The sequence below is a fragment of the Chlorocebus sabaeus genome, chromosome 20 (assembly GCF_047675955.1).
Source record: "Chlorocebus sabaeus isolate Y175 chromosome 20, mChlSab1.0.hap1, whole genome shotgun sequence".
Taxonomy (NCBI): Eukaryota; Metazoa; Chordata; class Mammalia; order Primates; family Cercopithecidae; genus Chlorocebus; species Chlorocebus sabaeus.
Window position 1 is genome coordinate 52,058,228 of NC_132923.1, and position 16,230 is coordinate 52,074,457.

Genomic DNA, 16,230 nt, shown 5'->3' on the forward strand with positions numbered 1-16,230 from the left:
GCAGATTGCTTGAGCTCAGGAGTTCAAGACCAGCCTGGCCAACATGGAGAAACCCACCCTGTCTCTACTAAAAATACAAAGATTAGCCGGGCGTGATGGTGCACGCCTGTAATCGCAGCTACTCGGCAGGCTGAGGCAGAAGAATCACTTGAACCCAGGAGGTGAAGGTTGCAGTGAGCTGAGATTGTGCTGCCACACTCCAGCCTGGGTGACAGAGTGAGACTCTTGTCTCAAAAATAAATTAATTAAATTAAATACAAGTTTATTGTGCAAATAATAGCAAACGGTCACTGGAATCACATGCAGGCAGGTTCCAGGGTACATCAATAAAAGTGTGGGTCACATCCTACTAATGTAATGCAGTGCCTCTGCATGACACTCCATGAACATGGTTTGCAATTCACTGCACTAGCCCATTTTAGAATTTGCAGTTCTTGGCAGCTGTTTAGGAAGTTGCAATTTTATGCAGCAAAGCTTTGTAATGTTTTTCTGTATCAGCAATTTTAACTTTGTATAATTCAAATTTTCTTAAAATGCATCTATATTGTATTTTGTTATTGAGATTAGAGCCTCCACACTGTATGTTAATAAGATATAGGAAAGAAAAAGGGGGAGGGCTGCCTGTCACAAGCCCATGTTACATCTTTTTGCATATTAGAAAAATGATAGCTCTTCTTCAAGACGCTTGCATCTGTTGGAAAGACTTTACTGCTACCAGCCAGAAAACTCTGCTAATACTTGTGCCTGTCCACAGTACTGCTGACACATGGAGATAACACACTGGACTGAAATTCAGAATACCTGTGTTCTGATTTCTGTTCTGCCCTAAACTGCCAAAGAAATTCTAGATATGACTGCTGATCTTCTAAATGAGACGCTTAAATTAAATGATTTATAAGGACCTTTTCAGCTCCAAAATTCACTTTCTGTGCATCATCTCCCAAATGTGAATCCTAGAAAAGAGACCCAAGTCTTTGGATTCTGTGCATTTCACTCTTGGCATAGAGATTTCAAAGAAAAGGAGCTCTGTTTTCATTTACTGCAGTGGTTCTCAAGCTTTAGTGTGCAACAGAATTACCTAGGGAGACAACCTAAAATCTATGCGTTTTAGGCAGGTGCGAGATGTGTCATCATAAATTCATCATCAGGGGAAAAAGGATTTTCAAAATACAATGGAACTGCTATCCCATATGGAAAACCAAAGAGCTTGATGATTTCCTTACGTTTCCTGAGCGAACTTAATTTGATATGTGTGAGCTGCTGTTTACTCCATCAAGCCAAATAGAAAATCACATATTTATTTTACATTTAATTTAACCAACATTTTTAGAACATTTCCTAGGTGATGGAGACCCATTCCCAAAAAAACCTGCTCTTAAAAGAATAAACAAAAATCATAAATCAAGCATATGCACAAATACAGAAATAAGAGAACTAAAGTGAAAGGGAGGTAAAAATATGAAGGATGGACATGTTTCTATTGCTTTAGCTATCCTCAAGGCATTACGCTGGAACACTGGAACACTGGTGATATTGGCTGTTGGCATTGAGGTTTTTAGATTGGGCCTCTGTAATGTGATATAGAATTATCTGACACCTAGAGGAATAAAATCATATAAGCAGGCTTCTTTTTTTCTTTTTTCTTTTTTTTTTTTTTGTTTTTTGAGGCAGAGTCTCACTCTGTCACCCAGGCTGGAGTGCAGTGACACAATCTCAGCTCACTTCAACCTCTGCCTCCCAAGCTTAGCAATCCTCCTATCTCAGCCCCCTGAGTAGCTGGGACTACAGGTGTATGCCATCACGCCTGGCTAATTTTTGTGGGTTTTGTGGAGATGGAGTTTTGCCATCTTGCCCAAGCTGGTCGTGAGCTCCTGAGCTCAAGCAATGCACCCACCCACCTCGGCCTCCCAAAGTGCTGGGATTACAGGTGTGAGCCACCGCACCCCACTAAATAGGCTTCTTTTTGAGTTAAAGACATTTTACAGTTTATGGTTTGGAGATCTGATACTGATCATGTAAACTAGACTTATTTGTTTGTTCTGTTTTATCTTGCTTAGGTGGATGTCTGACCACAGGTTTATATAAGTCTTAAAGATGGGACATATCAGTCAGTATTCAGTCAGAAAAACAGAAACCATTCTGGGTATTTGAAGCAGGAAGGTATTGAAAACAGACAGATGCTTATAAAACAGTTGGAAAGGCTAGAGGGAACAAAGGCAAAGGAAGCCCATAGTTAGCTCTCAGGTTTGCAGCTAACTTTTAGGGAATTATTGCCACACAGGTCAGAAACTTCTGGAAAGTGGCCCCTGAGGCTGTGACTTGTGGAAGGACACCACAGGCCACTCCAAACTCTCAGATCTGCCACTAGTAGAAGAATATGGCTTCTGCTTCCCTCTGCCTTCTTCATCTCTTGTAATTGTCTGGTGCTGGTGGAATCTAAACTGAGATATTTACTGGGTGTGTATTCTGGGAAATATAGTTCCCAGGCTTCCAGCCTTTCTGATACAGGGGACAGCATAGAAAGGAACAGCAATAAAATTGACTGTCAGCAGACAAGCCAGCATACAGAGAAGGAAACAAATGAAGGGGAGAGGGGTCTTCTTGGCTTCTGCAACTTTCTCCTTTCTAAGAACAATTGTATTCATTTTTTATGACTGAGGGAAGAAGATAATATAACAGTTTTAGAGTAAGGTGAAAATTTTCTTAAAAATAAAATGCTGGGGCCAGGCATGGTGGCTCACACCTGTAATCCCAGCACTTTGAGAGGCCAAGGCGGGCGGATCACAATGTCAGGAGTTCAAGACCAGCCTGGCCAACATGGTGAAACCCCATCTCTACTAAAAATACAAAAGTTAGCTGAGCGTAGTAGCGGATGCCTGTAATCTCAGCTATTCAGGAGGCTGAGGCAGGAGAATCGTTTGAACCGGGGAGGCGGAGGTTGCAGTGAGTCGAGATCGTGCCATTGCACTCCAGCCTGGGCGACAGAGTGAGACTCCATCTCAAAAAAATAAAAATAAATTTAAAAAATGATAATATATTGGTGCATATAACATAAGAGTTCCACATTGTAGTATAGGGGTCATCCAAAGGCTGAATGGAAAAAAGCCTAAAAAGAATATAACATCAGGACAGGTGCAGTGACTCACACCTGTAATCCCAGCACTTTGGGAGGCTGAGGCAGGCAGATTACGAGGCCAGGAGGTGGACACTGTCCTGGCCAACATGGTGAAACCTCATCTCTACTGAAAATACAAAAATTGTCAGGGCATGGTGGTGCATGCCTGTAATCCCAGCTACTCAGGAGGCGGAGGCAGGAGAATCGCTTGAACCAGGGAGGCAGAGGTTGCAGTGAGCTGAGATGTCGCCAGTGTACTCCAACCTGACAACAGAGTGAGACTCCACCTCAAAAAAAAAAATCATAGTTCACTTATCATTAGCTATTCAATATCCAAATCTGTGATATCAAAGTTGAGTTTAGAGCATGAGAAATAAAATACGTGTGGTCATAGTTGATATAAAACCATGGCAAATACTTTAATACGTAATCTTTCCTTCAGCTTTCCAGATGGTGAGTAGAATAGGGTCTTGAAACAATAATGAATGAGCAAAGGGAGGTGTAAAATATGGATATGCAAAGTCACTTTAAAAGTCAGACTCAGTGTTCCTATGATCTTAAAAGATGCAATGGATCAAAACCTTCTTAGGGTGGAACAATAATAGATTGAAGTTTCAGGGTTTGTGGGAAATAAGACAAACTTTTTAACATAGAAATAAGAGTCTGATTAATGCATCTTGGGGGAAGTTGTGACTTAGGGATTATCTTGATTTTGCAGATGAAGAAAATAAAAGACTGGAAAATTGAATGAGTAGGATACATAGTGATCAAATCAAGGACCAAACTTTGCTCTCTAAGCTCTACTTTAGGTCTTCTCTATTCAGAAAAAAAAACAACCTAGTTTCTGAATAACGGGATATAAATTCAGATTTCAAAGAGCCAATGTTTACTAAGAATTAGCCTATTTTAGGGATTAAGAATGTTTGTGCTTTTTGAGTAATTCAGCTCCCGAGAATGTATGTTGAAGAAATTGTTCTAAATTAGGAAAAGGCTTTGTACACAAAGGTGGCTAAAATGACGTGATTTATAGCAACTGGAAACTTCTAAACAATCTAAATATTTAAGTACAGGATAAATATAAAGCACTGTAGTCAAGTACATGGACTCTGGAACCAAATTGCTTAGATTTTCATCTAGCTCTTTTACTGACTAGCTTTGTGTCTTTGGGCAAGTTCCTCTGTGCCTCAGTTTGTATTGTAAAATGGGAATAGCAATCTTACCTATCTCATAGAGTCTTTGTGGAGATTATGTTTTATGTAAAGCACTTAGAATAGTGCTGGGCACTGTGTATTTGCAGTTATTGTTATTGATGGATTCTACATAGCAATTTAAAGTTATAAGTGTGAATAATCTAATAATATTGAAAAACACATATAATGTAGAATTTGTTGATGGATTGGCTATGATATCAAGAGATGTGTTTTAAGGATGACTTCAAACATTTTGGTCCAAACAACCACAAAAGTGGAATTGCTTTTTCCTAAGATAGAGAAAATGCTAGGAGCAGCAGATTTGGGAGTGGGTGGGAATCAGGAATTCCATTTGAGATGTGTGACATTGAATGTCACCGAGACACAACCAAGTGGACATGTCAAGAAGGCCACCAGATAAATATGAAGCTCAGGGAAGAGGTCCACACAGGAGATATCAATCACCAGTATATGGATGCTGTTTAACGTTATGAGGTTAGACAAAATCGCTTGAACAGTGAGTGTTGATAGAGATTACAACAGGTCTGAGGGTTTCCAGTGTTTGAAGTCAGAGAAATGAGGAGTCGGTAAGGAGACTGAGAAGGAGAAGCCAGTGGTATAGGAAGAGAGCTAGAAGTCAGTGGAGACCCAGGAGAGAACAACCATGTCAGATGCTGCAAGTCAAGGCTTGAGAAATGACTGTCCATTTGGCCTTGGAGGTTATTGGTGACCCTGACAAAACTGTTACAGTGAAGTAAAAGGAGTGAAAGCCTAACTGGAAGGAGTTCAAGGGAGAATGAAAGGAGAGGACTGGAGACAGTGAGGACAGGCTACTTTTGAGGTTTTTGTTTTTTTTTCCTGACAAGGGACCAGAGATATGGGGCAATAGCTAAAGGGGCATATGAGGTTGAGGGAGGGGTTTAAGGTGGGAATTATTATAGCTTATTAGCTCTTGGTGGGAATGACCCAGTGTAGGACGTATACAGGTGGAATAAGTGATAACTCAGGTGAGCGGTGACAATTGATGGAAGGAGTGGGCTTTAGGGTATAGATGGAGGAGTCTGGTATTTGACCTGAACAGGGACATTCCATCCATAGTAAGAAGAGGAAGACAGGGTATGAATGCAGAGAGTTAGAAGACAGGGTGAGAGCATTCACTTTTTTTTTCTCCTGTCTTATCAGTGAGTGCCCCAGATCATTAGCAGAGGGTAATGGTAAAGGAGGAGGTTTGAGGAGAGGAGAAGGTAAGAAATCACGCTCCTGAGGAATAGGGCAGTGAGTGGACCAGGAGACTTAGTAGGGCAGCTAGACCAAGGCCCCCTCAGTGAGGCTGGGGGGCACAGATTTAAGGTGCTACCATTCAGAATGGCCATGTGTCCTTTGCAGCCCATCTAGCTGCCTGGCTACAGTTATGCTGTAGACAGAGTTGAATTATTTTGTCAGGCAATGTCTGGGCTCCACAAATTGAATCAAAATCTCTGGGGCTTGGACCCAGCCATAGATACACCCAAAGTGATTGTCATGTGCAGCCAGGGTTGAGAACCATGGATTAAAGCAAGAGGGTGAAGGGGAGGTACAGTGAAGAGCCTGAGCTCCAGGAAATACAGCTGTGAAAAATGCAGTGTATGTTTAATTACATAAGTGTGAGCTATAAATTTAACTGCTATTGTAATTCAGAGAACCGGAGTCAAGGAGGAGGAACCAACATTGACTGAGTACCTACAATGGGTTAGGAATTGTGTTAAACACTGTATATGCTTAGTCTTGAAACAACTGTTGGAGATAAGAATTTTAACCTCTACTTTAGAGTAAATATGCTGAGACTGAGAATGAGGATGTGAGTTGCCCACAGGTCCACAACTGATAAGGAGTAAAGCCAGGATTTGAATCCAGAAGCAATTTAAGATTATTGCTTAAGATTTTGTGGAAGATGTGTGACTTCAGTTGTGTGTTAAAGGAGCAGTAGAATTTTTATTTTGGAGATGTAAGAGGGTTTCCTAGCTAGAGGTTAAAAAAAAAAAAAAAATTCTGGAGGCAAAAAAGAACATGAGGAATTCAGGGAATATTCAGGGAGAAGGATGCCTCCCAGGGCCAAATGGGTTGAAATAAATGAAAGAATGAATGATCTAACCAACCAACCAAGGAATAAATGAATTAGGAGAGTGTCTGTCCTCAATGGCCAGTTGGCTGGGCGGCTGACAGTGTACTCAGGGCCCAAAGAAGTTGCATTGCAGAATAGCTAAGTGAATGTTCCCTGCATTGTTTATACAATTCATTATTTTTTAAAAAATGATAGCTGTTGGACTCCATTGAGATCAAAGATGGCCCCTGAGTATGAGCTCATTATCATCTGTCACCATGGCTTGGGAGCTTTATGTGTCCACAGAATCTCAGAATCCTATTTCCCCAGCTTTAATCTCAGGGTCGATATCCCAACACAGCACTGCTCATAATAAATAGCTAGTATTAAATGATAAAGTAGGCTACTGTGCTTTATTTTATTTGGCTTTCAGGCCAATCAGTTTTATAGCTGTCTGTCTGAATGCTGAAAAAAAATTCTAGAGACAGCTAAGAATCATAAGAAAAACTACAATATACTGACAAAATGAACCTTTATCTTCTCCACTTCTCCCACAGAAAGAGGCCCTAGGTAGACTGTTGATGATACATCTAATGAGCTGGATGCTTATGAAAATGGTCCTTTTGATTGGTTTGCAGAGTAACTCTATTTTATGCCCCTGTGGCCTGTGGATACAGCTTCTCATCTGCACCTGTGTGATGTGCTCAGTGACAACATTGGTTTGCTTGCCTTCTCACAGAGATATTTTTTTGCTTTGATAATATGGAAAATCATAATTCCTGAATTAGAGCATGAGAAATAAAATCTGTGCGGTCACAGTTGATATAAAATCATGGCAAAAAAAATGGTGTATGAAAAATAAACTAGCATCTGTCCTCATCAGCGCTGCTGATTAGAAAGCTGCATTTCTCCTTTCTTTGCCTAGGTATTCCTTTGGGAAATATATGTGGTTCAAATATCTTGCGTATCCTTGGCCAGAAAGCATTCACTTTTGAGATTTCTTGTTTTCGTTGTTGTTGTTATAGAAAGAAGGACTACGAATGACCTAACCAGAAAGTATGCAATAAATTTAACATAAAAGGCAACTTCTAAGAATAATTGTTATGCTTGTCTGAGTTTCAGTTTCTGTCCCAAGAAAGTCTTTTTAGTTTAAGTCACTCATTGATGCAGCTTGCACTATTCAGCCATTCACAGAGCAAACTTGTATGAAGTATCTATCATGGGCTAAACAGTGTGCTGGGAACCAAGAAAGATAGTGAGGGAAATAAAATGAACCCTGAGCTCAAAAAGCACTTACATTAATGACTAAGACTCTTCCAATAAATACTGTGAAGCAACAGGCTGGGCGTGGTGGCTCACACCTGTAATCCCAGCACTTTGGGAGGCCAAGATGGGCAGATTGCCTGAGCTCAGGAGTTTGCAACCAGCCTGGGCAACGCGGTGAAACCCCGTCTCTACTAAAATACAAAAAATTAGCCAGGCTTAGCGGCATGCACCTGTAGTCCCAGCTACTAGGGAGGCCGAGGCAGGAGAATAGCTTGAACCCAGCGGGCAGAGGTTGCAGTGAGCCAAGATTGTGCCACTGCACTCCAGCCTGGGCGACGGAGTGAGACTCTGTCTCAAAAAAAAAAAAAAAAAAAAATACTGTGAAGCAAGAAAAGAGCGACATACTCACCGATTGCCTATGCTGTCTCTCACTAGATTTATGACTATCAAAAAGTGCCATTTGGATTGCCTTTATACATGTTGCAGCATATGGTATAAAACTCATTATTGCTATGGAACCAACTAGAATTTTCCAAAGAACCGATGACTTCAAGGACATTTGTGTATGAGATACACATGTTCTGTAGATTATATAAATGAATTACAGACATACTTTAAAAATTATTATTGCTACCCTGAAGTATATTCCATGATTTTTGTTTCCATTATTATTTTTTAATTATTAAAATCCATTTGGTTCCCTTACAGAAGAATTCAGAAAGGCAAAATACGTTTAGCTAGAGAGGAAGGGTGAAGGGTAACTGGGAGTGCTAGGACTGGTGTCACCTGAACTGCTAAGGGGTTGACTCCATTGTCATCCCATGGAGGAAATTCCCACAGAGTTAAATGCAGACTCTTGCACCACAGAGGACACAGCTCATTGGCTTCCAGGACACCATATTCTCTTGGTTGCCCCTTCCAAGTCTCTTTTACTGGTTTTTACTCTTCTGCCTGCTTGTAAACGCTGGAGGGCACTGCCATTTGTCCAGTTCTTTTTTCTATCTACCCTCACTCTTTTCATGATCTGATCCAATCATATGGCTCTAAATAACATAATGCTACTGCCTCAGGGCCCTTGTGCTGTTGGTTCCTCTCCCACATATCTGCACATGGCTTACTTCCTCAGCTCCTTCAAGTCTGTATCCAAATGTCTCCTTCTACATGAGACTTTCCCCAACCATCGTATCTAAATTGTAACCCACCCCACTCCTGGTTGTGACCTTCCCCCTTCCTCTGCTCCATTTTTTTCATAGTACTTATCATCTTCTAAAATGCTCCCCCCACTAGAACCTAAGCTCCATGAGGCAGGAATTATTGCCTCTTATGTTCAGTGATCTATCCCAAGCACTTAGGACAGCCTGGCAGATACTAGGTATTCTGTAAATATTTGGATATAAATAATAATGAACGAATGTATAATATACAGGAGGGAGCCTCCTTTAAGGAAATTTCCATCTGCTGAGTTTGTTTTTTAAGCTTTGCTAAGGTATAATTGGCACAAAAAATTGCACATGTTTAATGCATATATTTGATGAGTTTGGACATATGCATACACCTGTAATACCATCATCACAATCAAATTACTAAACATATCCATAACCTCCAAAGATTTCCTGGTGTTCTTTGTCTGTCTCTGTGTGTGCATGTATGTGTGTGGTAAGAACACTTAACATGAGATCTATCCTCTTAACATATTTTAAAGTGTGCAATACTGTATTGTTTCTTTCCATTGAATTTGTGTTCATATAGTCCCTAAGAGAGCATGGGAACACTCTTCTGAACTACTCTAGGCACACAAGTTCAAGTCCAAGTATTCTTTGGTTTTTGGTTTGTTTTGTTTTTTGTTTTTTGAGATGGAGTCTCGCTGTGTCACCTAGGCTGGAGTGTACTGGTGCCATGTCGGCTCACTGCAACCTCTGCCTCCCAGGTTCAAGCGATTCTCCTGCCTCGCCCTTCTGAGTAGCTGGATTACAGGCACCTGCCACCTTGCCCGGCTAGTTTTGTTTTGTTTGTTTGTTTGTTTGTTTTTTGTATTTTTAGTTGAGATGGGGTTTCACTTGTTGGCCAGGCTGGTCTTGAACTCTTGAACTCGGATGATCCACCTGCCTCAGCCTCCCAGCATGAGCCACCACAGCTGGCCAAATTCAAGTATTCTAATCACTAACACTTATTGTGTGCTTATACGTTGAGCACTGTGGGAAGCAGTCTGCATGCACCATTTCTTTAAATTCTCACAACCCAATGAAGTAACTTGGAGTGATGTTACTTCCTTTGTATAGACAGGAGTACACCACTACACCAGATCAGAAAGTTTAAGTGATTTCCCCAAACCACACAGCATATATATGTATATATAAATTTCTTTCTCTCTTTCTTTCTTTCTCTCTCTCTCTCTCTCCCTGCCTCCCTCCCTCCTGTTCCCTCCCTCTTCCTTTCCTTTCCTGTCCTGTCCTGTCCTGTCCTTTCCTTTCTTTCCAGGGTCTCACTGTATCACCCAGGTTGCAGTGCAGTGGCATGATCATAGCTCATTCGAACTCTTGGGCTCCAGTCATCTTCCTGCCTTAGCCTCCTGAGAAGGTAGGACTACAGATGCGGGCCACCATGCCTGACTAACCTTTTATTTTTTTTTTTTCAGAAATGGGAGTCTTGCTATTTCCTTCCTTCCTTCTTTCCTCCCTCCCTCCCTACCTCCCTTTCTTTCTGTCTCACTGTATCACCCAGGCTGGAGTGCAGTGGTGTGATCATAGCTCACTGCAGCCTTGAACTCTTGGGCTTAAGCCATCCTCCTGCCTTAGCCTCCTGAGGAGGTAGGACTACAGGCATGGGCCACCATGGCTAATCTTTTTTTTTTTTTTAAGAAATGGGGGTCTTGCTGTGTTATTCAGGCTGGTCTCAAACTTCTAATCTTAAGCGAACCTCTTGTCTTGGCCTCTCGAAGTGCCGTGATTGAGTTTCTTTATCACTCTATAATTCTGCCTCCTTTAAGTAAAGACCTATTGTCAGGATTGGTTCTTTGGTATTCCTTTTCCAACAGTTGCCCAAAGCCCTAAAAGAATTCTTACCCAGCTGTTTGAAACAGTGGAAAGACCTCAGAAGTGTGACCAACGAGTCAGGCAAAGCCATAAGAGAACTGCCAGAATTCAACTGGATGTCATTTTAATAACCCTAAGAATTAGTTATCCTAACAGATTCAAAGAACGCAGGATTCTATCTATCAAGTTCAAATGTCTTTGGAGAGAACCAGAAAAAAATATACATATATATATACACACGCATATATATATATGTATACCTATATACACAAATATACATCTATCTATCTATCTATCTATCTATCTATCTATCTATCTATCTATCTGCAAAACCTAATTGGGTGAAATATGTAGTCCGGGGAGTGAGGTGGGGGTGCTGCAGGCTTCTGTGAAGAGATGAAGAAACTCGGTAAAGTAGAATGTGAACTTGGGGACATGGACTGTGAGACACACCATCTGAAGGGCATTGATAGCGCCGCTATAAATAGAACTAAGCATGTTCCAGCAGCATTGCTCGCAGGAAGGCAGTCAGCTTCCCAGAAACCACCTCTGGGCGTTACCATGACTCATGGGAATGACAGTTAGCTCTTTTGTGGGTGCAGTGGGTTGAACGGTGGCCTCTAAAAAATTTACCTCCAAATCCCTGGAACTTGTGCATGTTACTTTATTTGGAAAATTGATCTTTGCAGATGTAATGAAGTTAAGAATCTTAATATAAGATTATCCTGGAATACCTGACTGGGCCCTAAATCCAATGACAACTGTCCTTATAAGAAAAGTGGAGACTCGTGGAGGCAAAGGTGCTGTGAACATGAAGCTAGAGATAGCAGTGATGTGGCCACAAGCCAAGGAAGCCCGGGAATGCCAACAGCCACCAAAAGCTGGAAGAGGCAGGGAGGGATTCCCCTCTAGAGACTCCTGAGGGTCATGGCCCTGCTGACACCTTGATTTCGGACTCCCAGCCTCCAAAACGGTGAGCGAATAAATTTCTGTTGTTTGAAGCCACCTGGTTTATGATGATTTGTTACAGCAGCCCAGAGAAACTAATACAGTACAGTGGGTAAGTATCACTCAACCCTAGGCTGATTTCAGTTCAAGTATGGATGTGTAATTTCCTTAAAATTAACCTGTTGTATATTAATACTTTATGTGAGGTAGAAGCACATATTTGGTATCTCACATGCATGTGATGTTTAAGACATTTGGCCTAATATTAAAATGAACAGATTTTAGATTCCAATTTATAATGTGTGAATAACTGATTTAGATTTAAAGTTATAATTTTACTAAGTTTATATAGATCATTGAAATATTTAAAGGAACTTAAAGTTAACCCTATTCATGAGTTTGATGGATAGGTATTCTGTTAAGTACTCAGAAAGATTATGTTAGTTTAATCTGAAAATTGAAGTAATTTTAAAAGAAATGGAATATATTGATTTATAAATTCAGTTTAAAATGCTTGAGGATATTAAATTCGCTAAGCTTATAAATAGGATCACATATTATTCAAAGGCCCTTAACACAGTTCTTGAAAATGTGACAGACCATATACAATATACAAGAAACAATAAGATTTTATGCAGAACATAAAAGCTTTAGGAAAAATAGGGCTTCTTAATCTGTAACTTTAATAAATTTAATATTAACTTTTAAAAAGCAACATTAACCTCTGAATGGTATTTTCTGCCCTCAAAACCACTCGAGGGCACCAAAAAAGCTCATATTGAATAGAAGCATCATAAAAGAAACTTTCTAATTATTCCATCGTTCAGGAACAGGGCCAAGGGAGGTGGTCAGGAGAGATGAGGCACTGTCCAGATGGTGTGAAGGTGATCTATGCTGTGGTTAGAACAGCAGACGGCCATGAACTTTGTGGTGAGTGCCTTTTTTTTGAGTCAAAGTGTTCCTTGGCACATGAAGGAACATCAGGTCCAAAGGCTTGTAGTGACTGAACAGATAACGTGAATTCCATCAAAGCTTGACTTCTGCTCATCCCTACCTCTCCTCCCGAAGATAGTACGGTGAGTGTGGCATCCAGGCAAACATCTGATTTTCTGTTTCTTCTGTTCAGTTGAGGAACCAACTCTGTTCCTACAGAGATAACCACAGAATGATTATTTTGAAATGGTAGCCATTTCTGGCTTTAGTACTTTAGTTCCCATTTATTGCTGTCTGTATCCTTGGTTTCCTTCTGTGTGGTTGCTGGTCCTAAAATCTCCATTTGCTCCCATGTTGGTCGATTCGTCAGGCCCTTTCTCCCTTGTATGTGGCCAGTCTGTGACTTTAATTTCAACTAATACAATACGCCAAACGTGATAGGATGTCCGTTCTGGGTTGTATTACCCAAGACAGAAGGTTACAGAACTTAAATGTTCACCTTGCTGGGAGACCCCGTGCCATATTGTGAGCACAGAGAGGAAAGGTGGCAAGGAATTGAGAGCAGCCAACAGCTGACAGCCAGGAAGAATCTGAGGCCACAAGGTGCTGAATGCTGTCAACAACCACGTGAGCTTGGAAGCATATTCTTCCCCAGGCAAGCTGAGGAATGAGAACCCAGCCATGACTGGCACTTGATTGCAGCTTGCTGGTGAGATCCCGACACACAGGACCCAGCTAAACATACCTGGACTCCTAACCCACTGAAACTGTGAGGAAATAAATGCATGTTCTTTTAAGCTGCTGATTAAGTTGTTATGTAGCAATAGATAATTAATACTTAATTATCTAATTAATACGTATTAATATTTTGGCAACATACACTATGTTCCTAAGGTACCTTGGAAAACCCTCAGAATTGTGTGTTGCAAATGGCAATGCTGTGGTACAATGGAATCTCCTAAACACTCATAATGGGTGATGCTATCACTTTGCAAAACAATTTGACAAGAGCTAGTACAGGTGAGACTGCTCGTCTCCTGTGACTCCTAGAAATATGCCCTAGGAACACTCTTGCACATGGTACCAGGTAACAAATTGGAGGCAGCATTTTATTAACAACAAACTGAACACAACCCAAGTGTTCACCAACTGGAGAATGGACAAATCAATTGTGATTCTTCATAAAACAGCTATAGCACTGCAAATGAAGCTCTCTTCATTAGGAGAGGCTTTGAAGCCACTGACCATGTCTTATTCATCTCTGAGTTTTCTCATCTGCAAAATAGGATAATAATAGTGCCTAATGCTTAGGGCTACAAATTAGACACTTTAAGTCATGAGCTTAACACTGTGCCTGACATTTAGTAAGTAAGTGCTCATTAAATGCTACCTTTAAATCTCCAGGACTTCACACAGTACCTGGCACATACTTTATAAATATTAATTGGATAAATGATTAAATGCAAGGATTGATGCAGAAGGCCAGTACATCAACACCTCATGTCAAAAGAAAAAGTGTCCAAAGTTATCATCCCTCAAGGTCTACCAAACATGTAGAAAACAGACCTTCCAGGATGACAGAGCAAACCCAGGCAGAAGCTGGCCTCTTTAAGGGTGTGTCTGCTAGAGGCTGCTTCTTGGTTCTACCCACTCTGGGCACCAGATACTTGACTGGAATAGATAATAAATATGCGGATTTCGGCCAAGTGCAGTGGCTCACACCTGTAAGCCCAGCACTTTGGGAGGCCGAGACAGGCAGATCACTTGAGGTCAGGAGTTCGCAACCAGCCTGGCCGACATGGTGAAACCCTGTCTCTACTCAAAATACAAAAATTAGCTGGGCGTGATGGTGCATGCCTGTAATCCCAGCTACTCAGGAGGCTCACTTGAACCTGGAGGGAAGAGGTTGCAGTGAGGTGAGATCGCCCCATTGCACTCCAACCTGGACAACAGAGGAAGACTCCATCTCAAAAGAGAAAGAAAAGAAAAGAAAAGAAAAAGTTATGTGGATTTCACCCAGGGTTCCTTAAATCTGGGGCTTTATAAACCCATACCTTGTGTTAAGAACAATAAACAATGTACATACCTATAGATAATGGAAAATATTCAATAATCGGCAGATCCTGATATGACTTTTTGGTTCCATCGTTTGAAGGATCAGATAATGATAATAACATTCAATGCTGCATTTGCTCTTTCTCTCATTCACTATGGCTTCATACATTCTACCCACAAAGATTTATTGAGGACAATCCTATGCCAGTCACTGGGTTAAGACCTGGAATACCGCAGTGAGCTCAACAGGCCTGTTCACTCTCCTCGGGCTTGCTTAAAGACAGACCTGGTCTGAACTTCTTCTGCATGTACTGAGCAGACCATACCCTCCCTGCTAGCTGTTTGTGCTCTGCTAGAATGTCTTGCTGTTGTTGCTGGGTCCTTATATCCTTGGCAAAGTCTTTATCCTTTGCTTGTGTACTTGCTTCAAGAAGATTCTTTAGGTCTTGAGCCTTGACATCAAGTAAATTTTGAGAAAGGCTTTTCTCCCTCCAGGGAGCTCCTTCCCATGGGGCTGGCAAGTGATTTTGCAACTAATTGCCTCTTTCACCTGGGTGTTCATGTTTTCTTTTCTGATGTTTTCTCTGAGGGATGTGAGCTGGGCAGGTAGGAGGGACTTTTGTGGTTAAAATGTCTTTTATGGCTTGGAATGCAAGCTTAAACTGGATCCCACAATGAATAACACCCCACACTTGCAGACACTGTGAAAGGTAGATGGTGGGTATCTGACCGGGCGTATTCCATCAGCAGCTCCTGAGTATTAGAGTGGGGTGAGCTGATCGCCAACACAGCACAGAGAGAGAGAAGAAAGCCCAGCTACAAACCATTTGACATATCCCCACATGGCCAGGGATGATCAACTACTGACACTCCAGTCTAATCTACAGCTACTGCTTACTTTTTCAGCAAAAGCTTTGGATCCACCAAGTGGAATTATAAACTATGAGATTTGCTTTAATTTTTTTTTTTTAAATAAAATAATACAATGAGCAGCCATGAACCTACCACCCAACATAAGAAATAGAATATTATAAATATTACTGAAGCTCTCTCTGAGTCGGGTTGCCAGATTTAGCCAAAAACAAACAACAACAGTGAGAAAAGAAGCCCAACTAACTTTGAATTTCAGATAAACAATGCATAATTGTTTAGTATAAGTATGCTCCATGCAATATCTGGACATACTTATACTAAAAAATGTATTCATTGTTTAAATTCAAAGTTTACCTGGGCCTCCTGTATATTATCAGGCAACATTACCTGTGAGACCCTCACAAGTCACAGCCCAGTGGTTCCTTCCTGACAGACAACCATTACCCTAAAGTTGGCTTTACCATTCCTTTGCTGTTGTTGATAGTCTTACACATTTATATGTGTCAATAAACACACTATTGTATTCCTTGCTTGTTTTCCAAGCTTATTAAAATATAATATTTCATGAATTTTCCTCTCAACATTTTATATCTGACATTCCACATTCCATTTCACTGCTGACTCATTTATTTTCACTGCTATAGCTGTTTTATGAAGAATCACACTGATTTGTCCATTCTCTAGTTGGTGAACACTTGGGTTGTGTTCAGTTTATTGTTAATATGGTGCTGCCTCCAA